The 14,585-nt window shown below is 36.7% G+C and overlaps 2 long non-coding RNA genes across 2 annotated transcripts; both read right to left on the reverse strand.

Annotated features, from left to right (window-relative positions):
• Positions 1 to 993: 993 nt before the first annotated feature.
• On the reverse strand, positions 994 to 5,397 carry LOC115337399. Its single transcript, XR_003922130.1, has 2 exons — positions 2,963 to 5,397; positions 994 to 2,921 (listed from the first exon to the last, which is right to left on the reverse strand). It is a non-coding gene; the product is annotated as an uncharacterized LOC115337399 (long non-coding RNA).
• A 49-nt stretch (positions 5,398 to 5,446) lies between these two features.
• LOC115337398 lies at positions 5,447 to 11,342 on the reverse strand. The gene is made up of 4 exons (XR_003922129.1): positions 11,177 to 11,342; positions 10,400 to 10,512; positions 9,540 to 9,748; positions 5,447 to 8,701 (listed from the first exon to the last, which is right to left on the reverse strand). It is a non-coding gene; the product is annotated as an uncharacterized LOC115337398 (long non-coding RNA).
• Between the last annotated feature and the right edge of the window lie 3,243 nt (positions 11,343 to 14,585).

The raw sequence follows: 14,585 nt of genomic DNA on the forward strand, positions 1-14,585 counted from the left end.
CTATTTAACTGTACATAATAGCTTGAAAGCTGATAATGTCTCATAACCTATAAGAGCATCAGAAAGTGTGTTCTGGTGGCCACAATCAGCCAGGAAATCTGCCTTGCATGAATCGTGCTAATGAGGATAAACTTGAATACTTATGGTTTCCATGTTTAGTGGTGTCAGATTAAACAACCAAACAACCCCCATCACCCTGCAAAGACTTTTTTCTTGTGTGTAAATGTATCACAGGTCTGTTTCAGAGCTCTGCTTATAAAGCACTGATTTGTGGGTTTTCAAAACTTTGAAAAATTCTTCCTGATAAATGCTGAAATGATATGTCAGACCAAACCTTTAAAAAATATATTTGCATATGCACTAAAGTCTGTTTCAGACCTGCTTCAGGCAAGAATGCATCAACTGTATTATGTATATCTTGAACTAATAAAAAATACTTTTATCCATCTCATTGTCACTATGGTATGTTGCTTCAAGGACTGCCTTTAAAAATCTGTAAGTACTGAGCAGCTTCAGAAGATTCCTGATTTCTTTGAACAAGCTTGAAAAATTAAGAAATCAATGTCTCTCCCTTTCTCTAGCCATGAAGTTTTCTCTTTTATTCCCTAATTAATAAAAAAAATTATGAAAGAAAAACTAACCTATCTCTTCCATTAACTCACTGGAGAGACTAACATTTCAGAGACAATCAAAAAGACCAGTAGCTAGACAATTTTTCAGGGCTTGTGAGTTATGATATGAAGTGAAATCACCAAAATTCCACAAAATTTGAAGTTTGGAAACATGGGCAAATAGCAATTATGATATAAAAATTTTCTTAGCCCTCAGAGTAACTGATCCCCAGCTTTGGCTCAGTCCCAGTGGCAGCAATGCTTTAATATTGCAGATCCCAGAAATGCTGGATTCTTAGTCTGAACTGACTGCTAGTAACACTGCTTGAGAACCGTGCTTGAGATTTGGAATGAAATCAGTGAACGTATGTCTAGGGCAAAGCATAAGTGAATCTCCTTTATTTAATTAACCATTGCACAGGAAAATTTCTGAGAAACTTTACATTTATATCTTTACAATGAACAATATCCCTGGCCTCAAGTATATAAACCTGTAGACCTGCAAAATCAAACCATAACACACCAGTTATGTTTTATGTATAGCAGAGCTATTTTTGGCCAAACATCTACTTTTAAACCTTTCTTCATTTTTTATTTTTCTCCTTCTTGATCTCTGCACAGTTGCATTCATGACAACTAATTCACTTGACATTACAGATGGAGACAAACAAAAATAGTCATTTTAACATTTTAGTATTTCCCTGAAATATTTCTGAGAGGATCACAATAACGTACGTCAATACATATACAAAATACATGATTGTGTGAGGTGCCAGAAAGGTTTTCCTGGCATGAGTATGTACTGACCTACATAATTCATGAACGGTGAAGAATAGGACCATTATATGCAGCAAAATGAAGACAGCATCGAATACTACCAAACTTCATAATGTGTCTGTAGCAAGCTTAGCTTTTCAGATAACCGAATAGATTTTATTCAAAGCTTAGAAAGTACAAGGTCAACCAGATTATTAAAATGAATATACAATAAACAGATAGATTCTTGCCCTGTGCTGAAATTCATACAGAACTTCATTGGGTTAAGTGGTAGGTCCAGCTGTGTGAAAAATGTCAGCATTTGGCCCCTTGCCACAAGTCATTTTAGAAACATCTCTATTATTTTTCCAAAGGCTGCCAGGGCAGTTCACAATACAGTGCCAAATGATCTACCTTTTCCACTTCATGTTGTGCACCAGATGTTGATACTTTTACAGACACTAAGTACCCTTTATTCCATAAGGATATAGTTTCACAGCAATGTGGCCCTTAGTGATCTTTCCTGTTGTGCATCTATTTACTCCAGATAATGTCTAAAGAATCGAACTTTCTAATTACCTTCTCAGATAACAAATTGCTGTATTTCAGTGGCTGCAACTAAAAAGTCTGCCTGTATTAAGGCATTAGTAACATATTAGTAAAAAACCTAAGTTGATTACTGTGCTTAAAAGAACATGGTCCAGCTTTATTTCTCCTTAATGTGTCTTTACATTGTAGTAGAATAAAAGTGGTTATTCGAAAATAGTTTGGGGATCAACCACGCCAATTCAGTTGTCACCACAAAGTGTTTGTCTGCCAACAGGTATGGGCCTAGTCAGTGCAAATAATAAACTGTATTAAATTAGGCTGTTTAGTAGTTTGACTTATGCATCATATTAATGTACAGATTATTGTTACAGGTATATATGTATAGATACAGCCACATGCTAGACTGAAGAATGGCAAATTGACACCACAGATGGGGGGAGTTTTACACTTTTTTTAAACAGAGTTGTTTACTAACTTGTCAAGTGCTGGGGGTGGGACGCTGGGAAGACAGACATCTACATAAATATGGAAAGGAAAGAATCTTATGCTAATAAAAAGCCAGTCTCCTAATAAAAGAGTGAATTCAGAGGGAGATGCAGAAAGAAAGATTAAACAGGTCTTAGATCTCCTAGAAAATCTGAAAAAAGAGTTTGGTTGTAAAAGCATCTTTGGCTAGGATGCTCTTGTAAGACCCTTTGCTAAGACAGGAGTGCCATGCAAAGGTTGTTGCCAGGGTGATGGAAAAGGAGACCTTCTGATACAATCTTTGTGTAAGTTACGTACAATATTCCTTTCCCTTCACTTACATCTTTTCTAAAAAAAATATAACTTTATTTTATTCTGCACATGACAAATGAATAGTTTTGTGTACTCTGCTTTTGTTAAGTTAACTGGAATTCAAGGTAACTGGGTAACAGTTACCAGCAAGCATTCCTTGACTTAAATGCAGCAAATTCAGGTACTGGGACACCTGAGACACCATAACAAGTGCCCTAGCACCTCTGCCTATCATCCACTCTAAGAGAGTGAGTACTTCTTTGAGGTACATGGGCCAAGTGCAGGGAAAGCAGTACCAGAGTTAACAGACAAAAGGCAGAAACATCTTGAAATGACTGTTGATTAAACTAAAAGCTCTCTGGCATGCAGTAAGATATTGGGGTACATGACTGAACTACAAAAGTCACAGAAAGAATGTCATAGTAACAGTCCTTGTGAAATTTTTTTCCCCACTATTTCTAAGGAATGCATGTCTTGTTTTACTAATAAGCTGATCAAGGTTCATTTAAAAGCTTCAGAAATCAATGGAGGGTTCTCCCTGGACTGTAGTGCACTTGAAATCCATATCATCAAAGTGGTAAAATATATGCAGCAAAGTTAGAGAGATACCATCTTCACAGGCAAGACCTGAAGGAGCAGAAATGTTATTTGATCTAATGTTCTACCATTCAATGATCCAGAGTTAAATTATGTTTGATGGAAGTGTACTTAGCAGAAAACCATATCTTCTGGATCTGAAAACACAAAAACATAGAGGTTTTGCCATGGCAATCAGTGAAGGCAATAATTTCCACTCTGAATTTGTCTAAATTAACATTCATGTACTCAGCAATTCTCAGAGTGTTCTGAGAAGGTCAGCATTTCTTCATCAGCAGTGTCAAAATCATCTTTAAGAAAGAAGCATTTATTTGAGAATTATGGATCTTAGTTCATAGACACGTGAGCAAGGTATATACTTCAGACCTCTGGAAACAGGAATTCCCAGCTTGTAAATATACTACACTTCTTAGCTTAAGCAAAATGAGAGTTAAGTACAGTCTATGGGTGCAAATAAAATGTTCCCTATTAATAAATAAAATACCTGGCACTGAAAGGTAAATGGTGTCTGTATTCATTAATAAAATGTTCTATTATAAATCGGTTGCATAAAGATGATTTTTTGTAGTGATGGGGTCAGAAGATCTGACATTCCAAAGATGATACATCTGTGGAAGCCTTTCAAGCTTTCAGATAAAGCATGTTCAACAAGCCTTCTAACATGATCACAAGACTATTTTCTTTCTGTCCCTAACTTGTTTTGTTTATTATCAGAGCAGGTGTTTTATAACAGTTAGAGGTTCTCATGCAACCTTATCTCAGAGAGGTAAGCAGATAGAGCAAGTACACTATCAATTCATAGACAATATTTTTTCTCTCTTAGAAGGACCATCTGGTAACTCAAAAGAAAATGTAGCTGAATGCTTCGTACTTTTCTCTGAATAGAGTGACAGAATTAGTGCCACCCCTCTGGAAGTATTAGTGTTATATTAAGTGGTTTTTCTGTACCTTTGTTTCTTTTGTGGGTCTGGAAGAGCACTTTGACATTTCACCATATGCACAGTGTATTATGTATCAAGGAAACAGTGGATATTACTAAAGGGTTTTAGCTGGTTTTGTTTTTCAAAAGGGAAGATAGTTTTGCTGATGCTGGTTCCTTTCGCACAGATTTACCAATATGTTCTTTTATTCCCCTTTTGCCTTGGAACAAAACCTTAATTTCATATCTCAGTCCAAATTAATTCTTTGGCATCACTAGCCTAGAAAGCCCTCTGGGGCCAGCTATTTACAGCACTGCCATTTTACAAGCATTGCAATCATGGATATATGACTAGGTAAACTGATAAATGGTAGTAGCTGTAAGAAGATTAAATATTTTTTGCTCTTTACATGGCACATATGTTTTGCACAAAAATTGCCTCATCTTTCTTTCTTTTTACTCTTCATCACTGCAGAACTGATTAATTAATTGGTTGATTGATTTGCTAATTCATAGCAATCTTTTTATTCACAGTAGACTGCACGGTCTTGCCAGGAACAGCAAAACTGCACTCTAAAAAGAAGGAATTCAGGCAGCCACTCCATATAGGATCCCTGAAATACCCCTGGATATCTTTGCAGGGTTTCTTTTGGGGCAGGTGCTAGAACTGTAAAATCACCAAAACTTGTGGTCCCAACTCCTGCCTAAAGCAGGGTCAACACTGAATTCAGACCAGGTTGTTTAGGGCTTTGTGTAGTCTGCTCTTAAAAGCTTCAGGGATGGAGGTTCCCCAGCCACTCTGGAGATCTTGGTCCAACATGTAAAATGGCAGGGCATGAACGTGATCCTCTGTGGAAGGATTCCACTGGAAATAAAAATTCATCCATTCAGACATCATTTGCTGGCTCTAGGAAATCCTCTTTTCCAGCAGACTGAGACCAGAAGCCTGTACTGTTATGGTTCTCAGTACTGAAGTTTGGAGGGATGATGAGGTCCATCATTAGAAATATACTGATTTTCTCTGATAATTCTCCTTCAGGATTAAAGAAGAGAAATAAGTTTTTTGCTTTCCGTACACGATTTTTTTTTCCCTACAGGCGATAGTATATATTTGCAAGATTATATTTACACAATCTAAAGAGTTTTGCTCCTTCCCTGCAAGAATATATGGTCTCCGAATTTACTCAGAGTGGATCAGCTCTTCTCTGTCTCTCTGAAATATGTGTGTGTAGGATAAAAAGGTAAGAATGCCACAGACTGAGTTTGAATGGATGTTATCATCCATGCCACAATCCAGATGATATTGGTAACCTTAGTTTTTATTTTGTTACAGGCAGAATGCAATTCAGCTGGAGATTACCTTGACTGGAGATAAAGTAAGATAGGAAGAGCTTCAGGATCTATTTCTCCAATCCTGATTCATTCTACATAACACTAGGAATTAACTGAGCAGTTTGACTGAATAACCTACACATCCTGATTTCCACCTATTGCCAATGGAAAGATATGAACACCACTAGAAAATTATTCAGATTTATGTAGGCTTAAAAATGACCTTTAGAAGGTAAGGGTGATTATTGTTCAAAACTATGGACCCCTGTCAAGTGTGATGAATGAACACTGTAGTTGAATCAGTTTGTCCTTTTTGCTGTCAAGTCAAAAGTTGTCTCCTATGATGCACAAGCAGTGATGTGAGCTGATAATGCATCATTATTCAGAAGAAAACTGCTTTTTGCAATGGAAAATATAACTCTTCAAGGAACTCAGCCTGTAAGCTCAGGCTATAATTTCCTCAGTACTATGTGCTCAGACAGAAAATACAGCTGGCTGGTTTATTGGAACAAAATGTTTGGCATCAGTGCAGTAAATAAACATGCCAATTTTGTTTGAGTTGATCCAAAACAAAATATTTGTTTTGAATTTGTTCATGGAGAAAACTGCCGAAATTGAGTTTAATCTGCAAAAGAAATCAAACAAAAATGATCAATTTAGACACCTGATTCAGCAAGCCTTCAGCCTGGTTCTTGGAGCACTGTTCGGTTTTCAGTTCTGTTGTAATCCCTCATCATTGTTATAAATCAGACCTGAGGCTCTACCTAGAAAATCTCAGGTTGTGTACACAGAAAAACAAGACTATGCCCAGCAGCCGTATATGACCATATGCCTGCTTCATCCACAGTACGGCTGTGTGCCAGAAATCGCAACTGGCTCTAGTTATCCAGGGGAGTGTTTCCGTCAAAATCTATCCTTTCTCTGCTGTATTTCTCTGTCTCCTTTACAACATAGCTTCCTATCTGTACAGCAGAAGCAGGGACTTAAAAGCAGCAGTTCTATTTCACTTAAACCCATCTTTTTTTCCCCAGAACACTGACATGTAGAATATATGTCAGACGTCTTTTGCAATAAGCACTTGGTATATGATCATATAAATTTGAAACTTAAGATCACCACAGATCTCAGTGTCAGAACGTTACCTCCCGTATCAAGACAAAAAGACTCCTTCTTTGGCATGTCATTGACAAAAGTAAGCATAAGCAGTATCTATGTGTTTTTAAAGAGCCACGTATCCATTCCTTTCCCAGAAAATAAATTAAAATCCAGCTAAACAAAACATAGTGAGTAGCCAGTTTACCCACTGAAGAAAGGTGACAATATTATTAAACTGGTAAATAGAATAGAATGGAGTAGAACAGAATAGAATAGTTTATTCTATTGGTGTCATTGTTATTTGTTTAATACTATGGGAAATCTCAGGAACATATTTAAACAATGGTAAGGCAGAAATTCACATGTATGTCCTAATACCTGGTACCTCTCCCAGAAGATAAACCAATAAAATAAAAATTGAGTTTACACACACATTCCAATTTGCAGCATTCCTCTCTGATTTTGTGTCCTTAATGGCCAAAACAATGCAAATTAATTTCTTATGCCTTTCTACAGCTGGAGAAGTGTTAAGTAGTAGTCTTTATTTTTCTCATAAATATATAGATTTCCCATTCTGAAATAGGCATTTAAAAGAGGAATACTCTGGATTTAACTAGAATAAAAAATAAATCTCTCACCATCTGCAATAAAAAAAAAAAAAAAAAAAGAAAGTGGGTCTTGTACTAGAAGCCCCAACCTAGTAAAATCCCTTTCTCTAACTATGATGCACTGCTGGTTTTCTCTATTGTGACCCTCCTGAAAATAGAAACTTTATGTTTAATTGATTTATTTGTAATGATTCTGGCTCAGGGAAGAGACTCTTTGAAGCTGATTGATTACTGCAACAAGCTTAAGATTTCATACCACAACAAACCTTTTTGTACTAATAAACAGTGGGACAATAAAGCTCTAGGGCATGGTGTTTCCCTTCACATTAAAGTGAGGATTTGCAACATAAGTATGTGAGGGACATAGTTTATGTGCTCTCAAGAAGCAGACATAATGAACTATTTCTTTTAATGGCAGATTATCCCTGTTTCTATTTCCTGGAGTGAAGACCTTGCAAATTGATGTATCTGTCCTCTGAGGTTTTCAGAGAGGCATTATGGCATTTTAAAATATTAATATGAGAGTACATTTAGCTGAAAGTAGCTAGTCTGGTAGTCTCTTGTGGCTGCCATACAGGTCACCAGAGACCTCCTGTCTCTCAAGGCAAATGATTTACTCTAAGTGTATCATTAAGATATACTTTTTGGGAATTTATGATAGTGCTTTCTTACAAAGTTATACCTTTTCTATAAAAATTTAAGCATTTTTATGCTGTTTTCTCCCTTCACTCACTGTTCCTTAAAAACCTGGTCAGTGTCATGGGCAAATTGAAAGTGCCACCCCCTGCACTGCAGTAGTGGGTCTGTGTTGAACACTGATTAGCTAGGACTGAATGTCACATCTTGTTATAACTTTACATAGCTGAAAAATTTCCTAGGAGATTTGAAAAGAGCTGCAATTATTCCTCCAATGGAAAAAAGAAGAATGAAAGAAAGGAAAAAGATAAACTCAAATGCAGTAAATGTCTGGATGCAAGAAATGGAAAAATATTAATCAAAAACATAGATACCAACAGATCAGCTCAAGAAGTTTCCTGTTATGGGAAACCTGATAGTTAATACATAGTAATGTTCATTTCACATTTTGGTCTAGATGACAGATGACACCAAGGGTGAGTCTGTGACCTTCAGAACTTCTAGAGGAGTGTCATCGCCTCAGCTTAGTGTTATTAAAAAAAGTCAAGAAAGTAGATCTCATTTCTGTTTGCTGATACAGTATTGAATCTGGTATTTTCACATTCATGTACAAACACACACACACACACACACACACACACACACACACTGTCTTTTGCCTTTTCACAGGTGGCAAAGAGCTTGTGATTCTTCCCACAGATCTGTTCTTTGGACATCATGGAGATAAGGAGATGAAGTCTTCACCATGAGCTTGTTTTCTAGAGGCCAGACCCATGGTCAGATAAAATCAGTGTTCAACTTCACAAGTGCGGGATCATGACCTGGAAGATTAGAGGAGCTACCTTAAATATTGGTCTTTGTTTTCTGTCTTGAATTATTTAAGCCTAAACTGATCTAAAACAAAGTAGTGCGGTAATATATTAGCTGAAGTGCAGTATTTCTATATTTATAGTACCACATTTGAAACATACCTAGCAGATTTCTCCTCCATTTCCTTAGTCTATTTTGGTTTAGTCATGTGCAGAAGGAGAGACATACAGAGTTTATACTGATCAAGAAACTGAAGGCTCAGAGAGGGTGTAATGAGTTCAGTGGTACAGCATAGTCCTTGCACATACAATGTATCTCCAAGCATATCATCAAACTGTCAATCAAACAATTTTTAAAAACCCTTCCATTTCTAGCATTGTTTGAAACCATGTTCATAACCTGGGACAGACCCTAAAAATGTTAAGAAAGAGCACAGTCCCCTCAGCTTCAAATGGTTTACATCAGCCAACGTTTTGGTCCCAGGTATGTGTGTCACGGTTTTACTGCCCATTTCTTTAAGCACTAGTATCCTCTCCAGCATGTGCAGTGGAGAGCAGCAGATGGGCCTGTGTTAAAAGCGGAAGACCCTGGGGTGTCTGCATGCAGGAGAAATGCATCCATGTGGCTTCATAGCAAGGCATTAGATAGCTGCCACCTGCTCCTTCGTACCACTGCAAGGGTTAGCAATCCGCTGCAGAAGAGGATGGAGAGGCAAGTGGGGAATAGTTACAGCCAGCCATCCTAGAAGATGCATTCCCTTTCCAAAGCTGTGGGATTTTAGCTAGCTGTACGGTTAATGCCAAGTCAACATTAACTTCAAATCCCTTGAACCGCACTGGGGGAACTCACCACGGGCACAGCTGTGGCCACATGCCCGCTGGCGTTTTGGTACCTGAGGCAGAGGTGGCACAGCGCAAGCAGCCCAAGTCTTGCAGAGGAGCAGCGTGTGGAGCCATGTGCGGGTTTCCCGATGGTTCTCCCCAGTGTAAAACCCACCTGTGCTTGGCCTCACATGCTTTCTCATCTGTACCTGAGGCAAATTGCATGGCCCCTCACAGCTGTGGGGGGAAACTGAATAAATTTTTAGAACCGCCTGTTTTGAGATCTGAAAGAAGGTCAATGTTAATTTTAAGCTAATCTACAGTAAATTGTTTCCTGTTTTCAGTTACAAACTTTACGTTCAAGTGTGTAAACAATGTGATACAATTCACACACTTAAAATAATTGACCAGGGAATTGTTTTTCTTAATACTTTTAGTTATTAATTCTGATATGGTGTGAAAATTCTTATGAAAAATAGAATAGTGTCTAAAAACCATGTCCACAAACTGAAGAGAAAAATTAATAGATATTGAAAAAATAGACTTTTGCCCCCAAATTTTAAATTTCTTAGATTTTTCAATTTTTTTTTAGAAATTGGATGGTCTTTTTTCGTTTTAGTTTTACATTATTCTGACCCTTCTAGCTTTTCAAGAAACAGAGACTTCCCATTTTTTTCAGTGACAAAACATATTAAATAAATAAAAAACATTTCACAGAAAAGGCGGGGGGCGGGGAGGAATGGGGAGAAAGACAAGGAAAATAAAAGGTGCAAGAAACCTCAAAAAAAGGCTGGAATACTGAATAATGACCAAACCCAAACTATTTATACAGTCAAAATTTTCACAAAAATTATCAGATAAAGCAAAAATAATGAACTCTAGACTTACACAAAATGATTTGCCAGCTTTCTAATTTTTGAGCGATTTCATTGATACATAAGTCTTTCAGATGGCTAAATAACATTTCAGAGAAGCATGCTTTATAACGACCTTTAGAGGAACTGTAAGAGACAAGAGTATTTCATTTCCGAGATTGTTTTATACATAAATTCATTTGCCTAGACACATCTGTATTTCTGTGTTAATTCAAATGGTTGGAATAGACCAGCAAGGACTGTAAGTGTAAAAGAAAGTCCTGAATAATACAGACAGCCCTACCCTTTCATTTACCTTTATTCAGTTGTTTGTCAGAAACATTTCTGAGAATGTTATTATTAAATATTTCTTAACTAGCTAAGTATAATTCTATTTTCTATAGCTACAGAATCCACATCATTAAAAGTGTAAAGGCTGCTAGATACTCTTTGTGATTCTTTTCATTCAGTTTTCATGTACATATTTTTTTGTAGTTTTTTTGATTAAGGGAAGAAATGGGCTGTTCCAAATTTGGCTAATGGCACATATATGTGTATTATAGATAAGTATATAAAACCTGATGATGTTATTGCTGCACAGCAAATCACAAAGAGTTCTAGTAGCAAATATTATAAATCATTTTATCTTTCTCTGTTTCAGCTATGTCAATCGTGAATACAAATAACCATCTTTAATTCCACATCTAAATTGGGGGAAGGAGAGGATATCTTAAGCAGTTTCCTTAAATATGATATGGGAAAAAGTAACAGTGACAGCTCCTGCAACGATAAGTGTGAGTGCTCCACTTACAGAACAGATAATACAGGGATCTTGTCAACTGTAGCATGTGGGGCAGCAACATCAGAGCACATCCAGCCTCTTCTTGGTATAGTGAGGGAGCACTTTTATCTTCTCCTGCCCGTCAAGTGTTTAGAGTGCATACTAAGTGATATTGAAGGGATTTTTATCAGCAATCAGTTCAAATAAGTCAAGCACTTTACTCTCCTAAAAACTAATCTTAAATGCATCTTTAAATAAAAAAAAAAGTAAATATGAGAGCAATGAGAATTAAAGGGACTCTTAAAACTTCTTTTTGTTGTTTATTCTCCTCATATTTCCTAATACTAGCAATAAAAGTAGTTATGTCTGAGGATAGTGGTCTTTTCTTAAGGAGCATATTTGATATTCAAGAGGAAAAAGCAAACAAGTTTTTATTCACCTATAATGGAAACTGTGCCTATGTACATATCAAAACCACTTAGTCTTCATTAAATCCTTATCAGTGGCTATTGTTTATCAAAGGAATGGACATGTTCAATATTTTTAAGCATCTACTCCTTCAATATCAGTCTTGTTTTGCATCTGTCCATGCAAGTCTGCTACTAGTTCAGTCTATAAGTGATGGTGCTGTTGCAGGACTGGGGCTGCTCGTGCCATTCCTCAGGTGGAGCAGCCAGCTTCTTCTGGGCTTGCAGGCAGCTCTGCATGTCCACCTAAGAGCTAAACCTCGTCCTTAGATGAGATCAGTCAAGTCTTTACTTATAGGCTTGGAGAATTATAATGGAAATATTGTATGTTTGACAAGTCATCTTTAGCTCAACCATATGTTACTGGTTAGCGTTCCCTCACTAACAGAATAATTCCCTCTATTGGAATACTGTGTAGAGCTCCAGAGCTTTCAATACTCAAGGGGTCAGGGTCAGGGCTGGATTCATCACCTAGTTTCAGTTACCTTAAACCAATATAACCAGTATAAAATGTCTGATTGTGCTCTTTGATAGTCAATGGGGAGACTCAAGCATCCCAAATGCAATCTTATCCATGTATCTTTGACACTGATGTTATGAAAGATGAACCTCTGCCCAGGTATACTGATGTCTATGGTGACTGTAGAAGAAAGCTGAAGAACTACCTTAGACCAACTTGCAGCAACTAAAATTAGGTGGGATGAAGCTCAGCCTTGGCTATCGTAAAGATGTCTTTTGACCTTAAACCTATGCTTGCGGATTTTTGCCAGTATGTTTCAGTTGCCAGTTTTACCTTCCTTAGAATATCCCTGCAGAATATAGGTCAACACTCCATGTTGAAGTCAGACTCCCATTAACTTCAACAAAGAATATGACTATATGTTTTACTGCTGCAATAATCAATGGCTGATTTTTAAAAAATATATGTATATTTAAAGTTTCTTTAAGTATAAAGAGATACTAAATACATGGCCTATGAGACAGACATATACCTACTCCCAAAGTTATATCGGGTCTTGGGAATTCATTTTCAAGCCTTGAGTCTACCTTTTCAAATACATCAGTCAAAATCTGTTCTAGATCTTGTTATGGTCAGTGCAATTGCTCTTATTTTGCACCAAGGCATGACAGAAGAATCAGTTAATCTCTCTGTTACACACTTGCATATTCTCACATTGTGCAAAACAGAATTTCCCAATACAGCTACTTACAGTTTGTTCTTACTTATAACATAAGCACTGCTCTCATTATATATCTAAAATTAATTTTTAATATTGTGAGATAGTGAAAATTGTGATATGGGTGTATTGAATATAGGATCTGTTGCACTTATGCACTTGACATATCTTTTCTATGCAAATTGTCTGAGAGGGACATAAGTCATTTTTAATAAATGTGGGGAAAAGGTCTGAGGTGAAATGAGGTTGGTGGTTGGGGCTCAGCTTCTAATAAGATAAATTAAGGCTACTCACTCAGCTAACACTCAGTGCAGTTGTCAGCAGTCTTGGTTTTAAAAAGAAAAGAAGATCGAAGAAAAGATTTAAAGATGAATGAGCCATGTAGGCTAAAAAACCCTCTCCTTTCAGTAGATAGTGATTCTGTAGGGTCAAAGTTGAGGAGTGATGGGAAGAGTATTAAGAAATCTAGCAATTTAGAATGGAGATATATTCTCACAGACATTAATTACAACTTCAGAAGGTATAAATTTGGATTCAAAAGGGCTACTTTTTCTGGACATTAGCAGAGAATCTGGCCTGATCCTTGAACCTAACTGGATTTTCAAGTTTCCAATAAGTTTCCAAATTTCTGTGGACAGCAATTATCCTGTACAGTCCTGTAACCTATTCTCATGCAGATGTCCACATCACTTGAGAGAGTTACATACATGAAAGGACCATAGAATAGGGCCTTTAATTTTCAGATAGTGTATTTGATAAATTATGCTGCTGAATCCATAGTGTTAATTCTCTACAGTGATGTTTATAGAGTAGCTGGTATAACATACATCGAGCACTGTAAATAGGTCAGGTTTTATTGTTTATTTTAACAAATGGATAGGGTTGCATTAGCATTGGGGAAAATGTATAAATATTGATTTGAAAAACTGGCATGCACAATAAAAGAGCAACCCTTGTAACCCTTTTAGAGAAACCCAGCCATAAATAAAGTTCATCTCCATTTTTTCAACAAAACAATTAATACATAATTCATCCTGAAAGTATTGTCATTCCTATTGTTACCAATAGCAACTGAAGTATCTAACACTGCTAACACTACTTTGTGAAGATTATATTTATCTGTATATCAAAAGAAGGGAGGTAATGGTATATACTGCAGCAACATTTTATTTGTGATGGAATCTATAAGGGTGACTGGTAATAGTTCTGCCTGGGCTGAGTGCTAAAGGATGCAGCTGACAAATGTTTGTGTTATTCTGACTATGGTAAAAACAAAATCAATAAATGCATTTTTGGAACTAAGGAAACAGTCATGTATCGTCTTAGGTCATGTCTTGTTCATTTACTTTATATCTTCCTGTATGCAGAAAGCTCTGTCCAATAATATTAATGGTATACAGCTGTATATAATTAAAGCCTTTTTTTATTAAGTAAACTTTGTTTAAGTAGGATAGTAACTGGTTGACTACAGCACATTTATATTCACAATGAACAAAACTATCCAAAAGTTTAGGAGATTCATTTTGGTTTGGATGGACACCAGAAGTTTTCTAAGCCTTCTGCTCTGGGTACTGGGTTTGAAATCTCACAAGGCTTCTAGTTATATTACCAGTACTGTCCTGCTCTACCAGGACAGAATGCAAGTAAAATATAGCTAACACCTCATTATACACTGTGGAAAATGACGGAAAGAATACAGGGAATTTTTTTCAAAGCTCCTTCCCAGCCGTGAGTAGCAAATTGTTTAGATGGGTCTCAGATACCTGACATATCACAGCCCAGGGGAGAATGACA

The sequence above is a fragment of the Aquila chrysaetos genome, chromosome Z (genome assembly GCF_900496995.4).
Source record: "Aquila chrysaetos chrysaetos chromosome Z, bAquChr1.4, whole genome shotgun sequence".
Lineage (NCBI taxonomy): Eukaryota > Metazoa > Chordata > Aves > Accipitriformes > Accipitridae > Aquila > Aquila chrysaetos.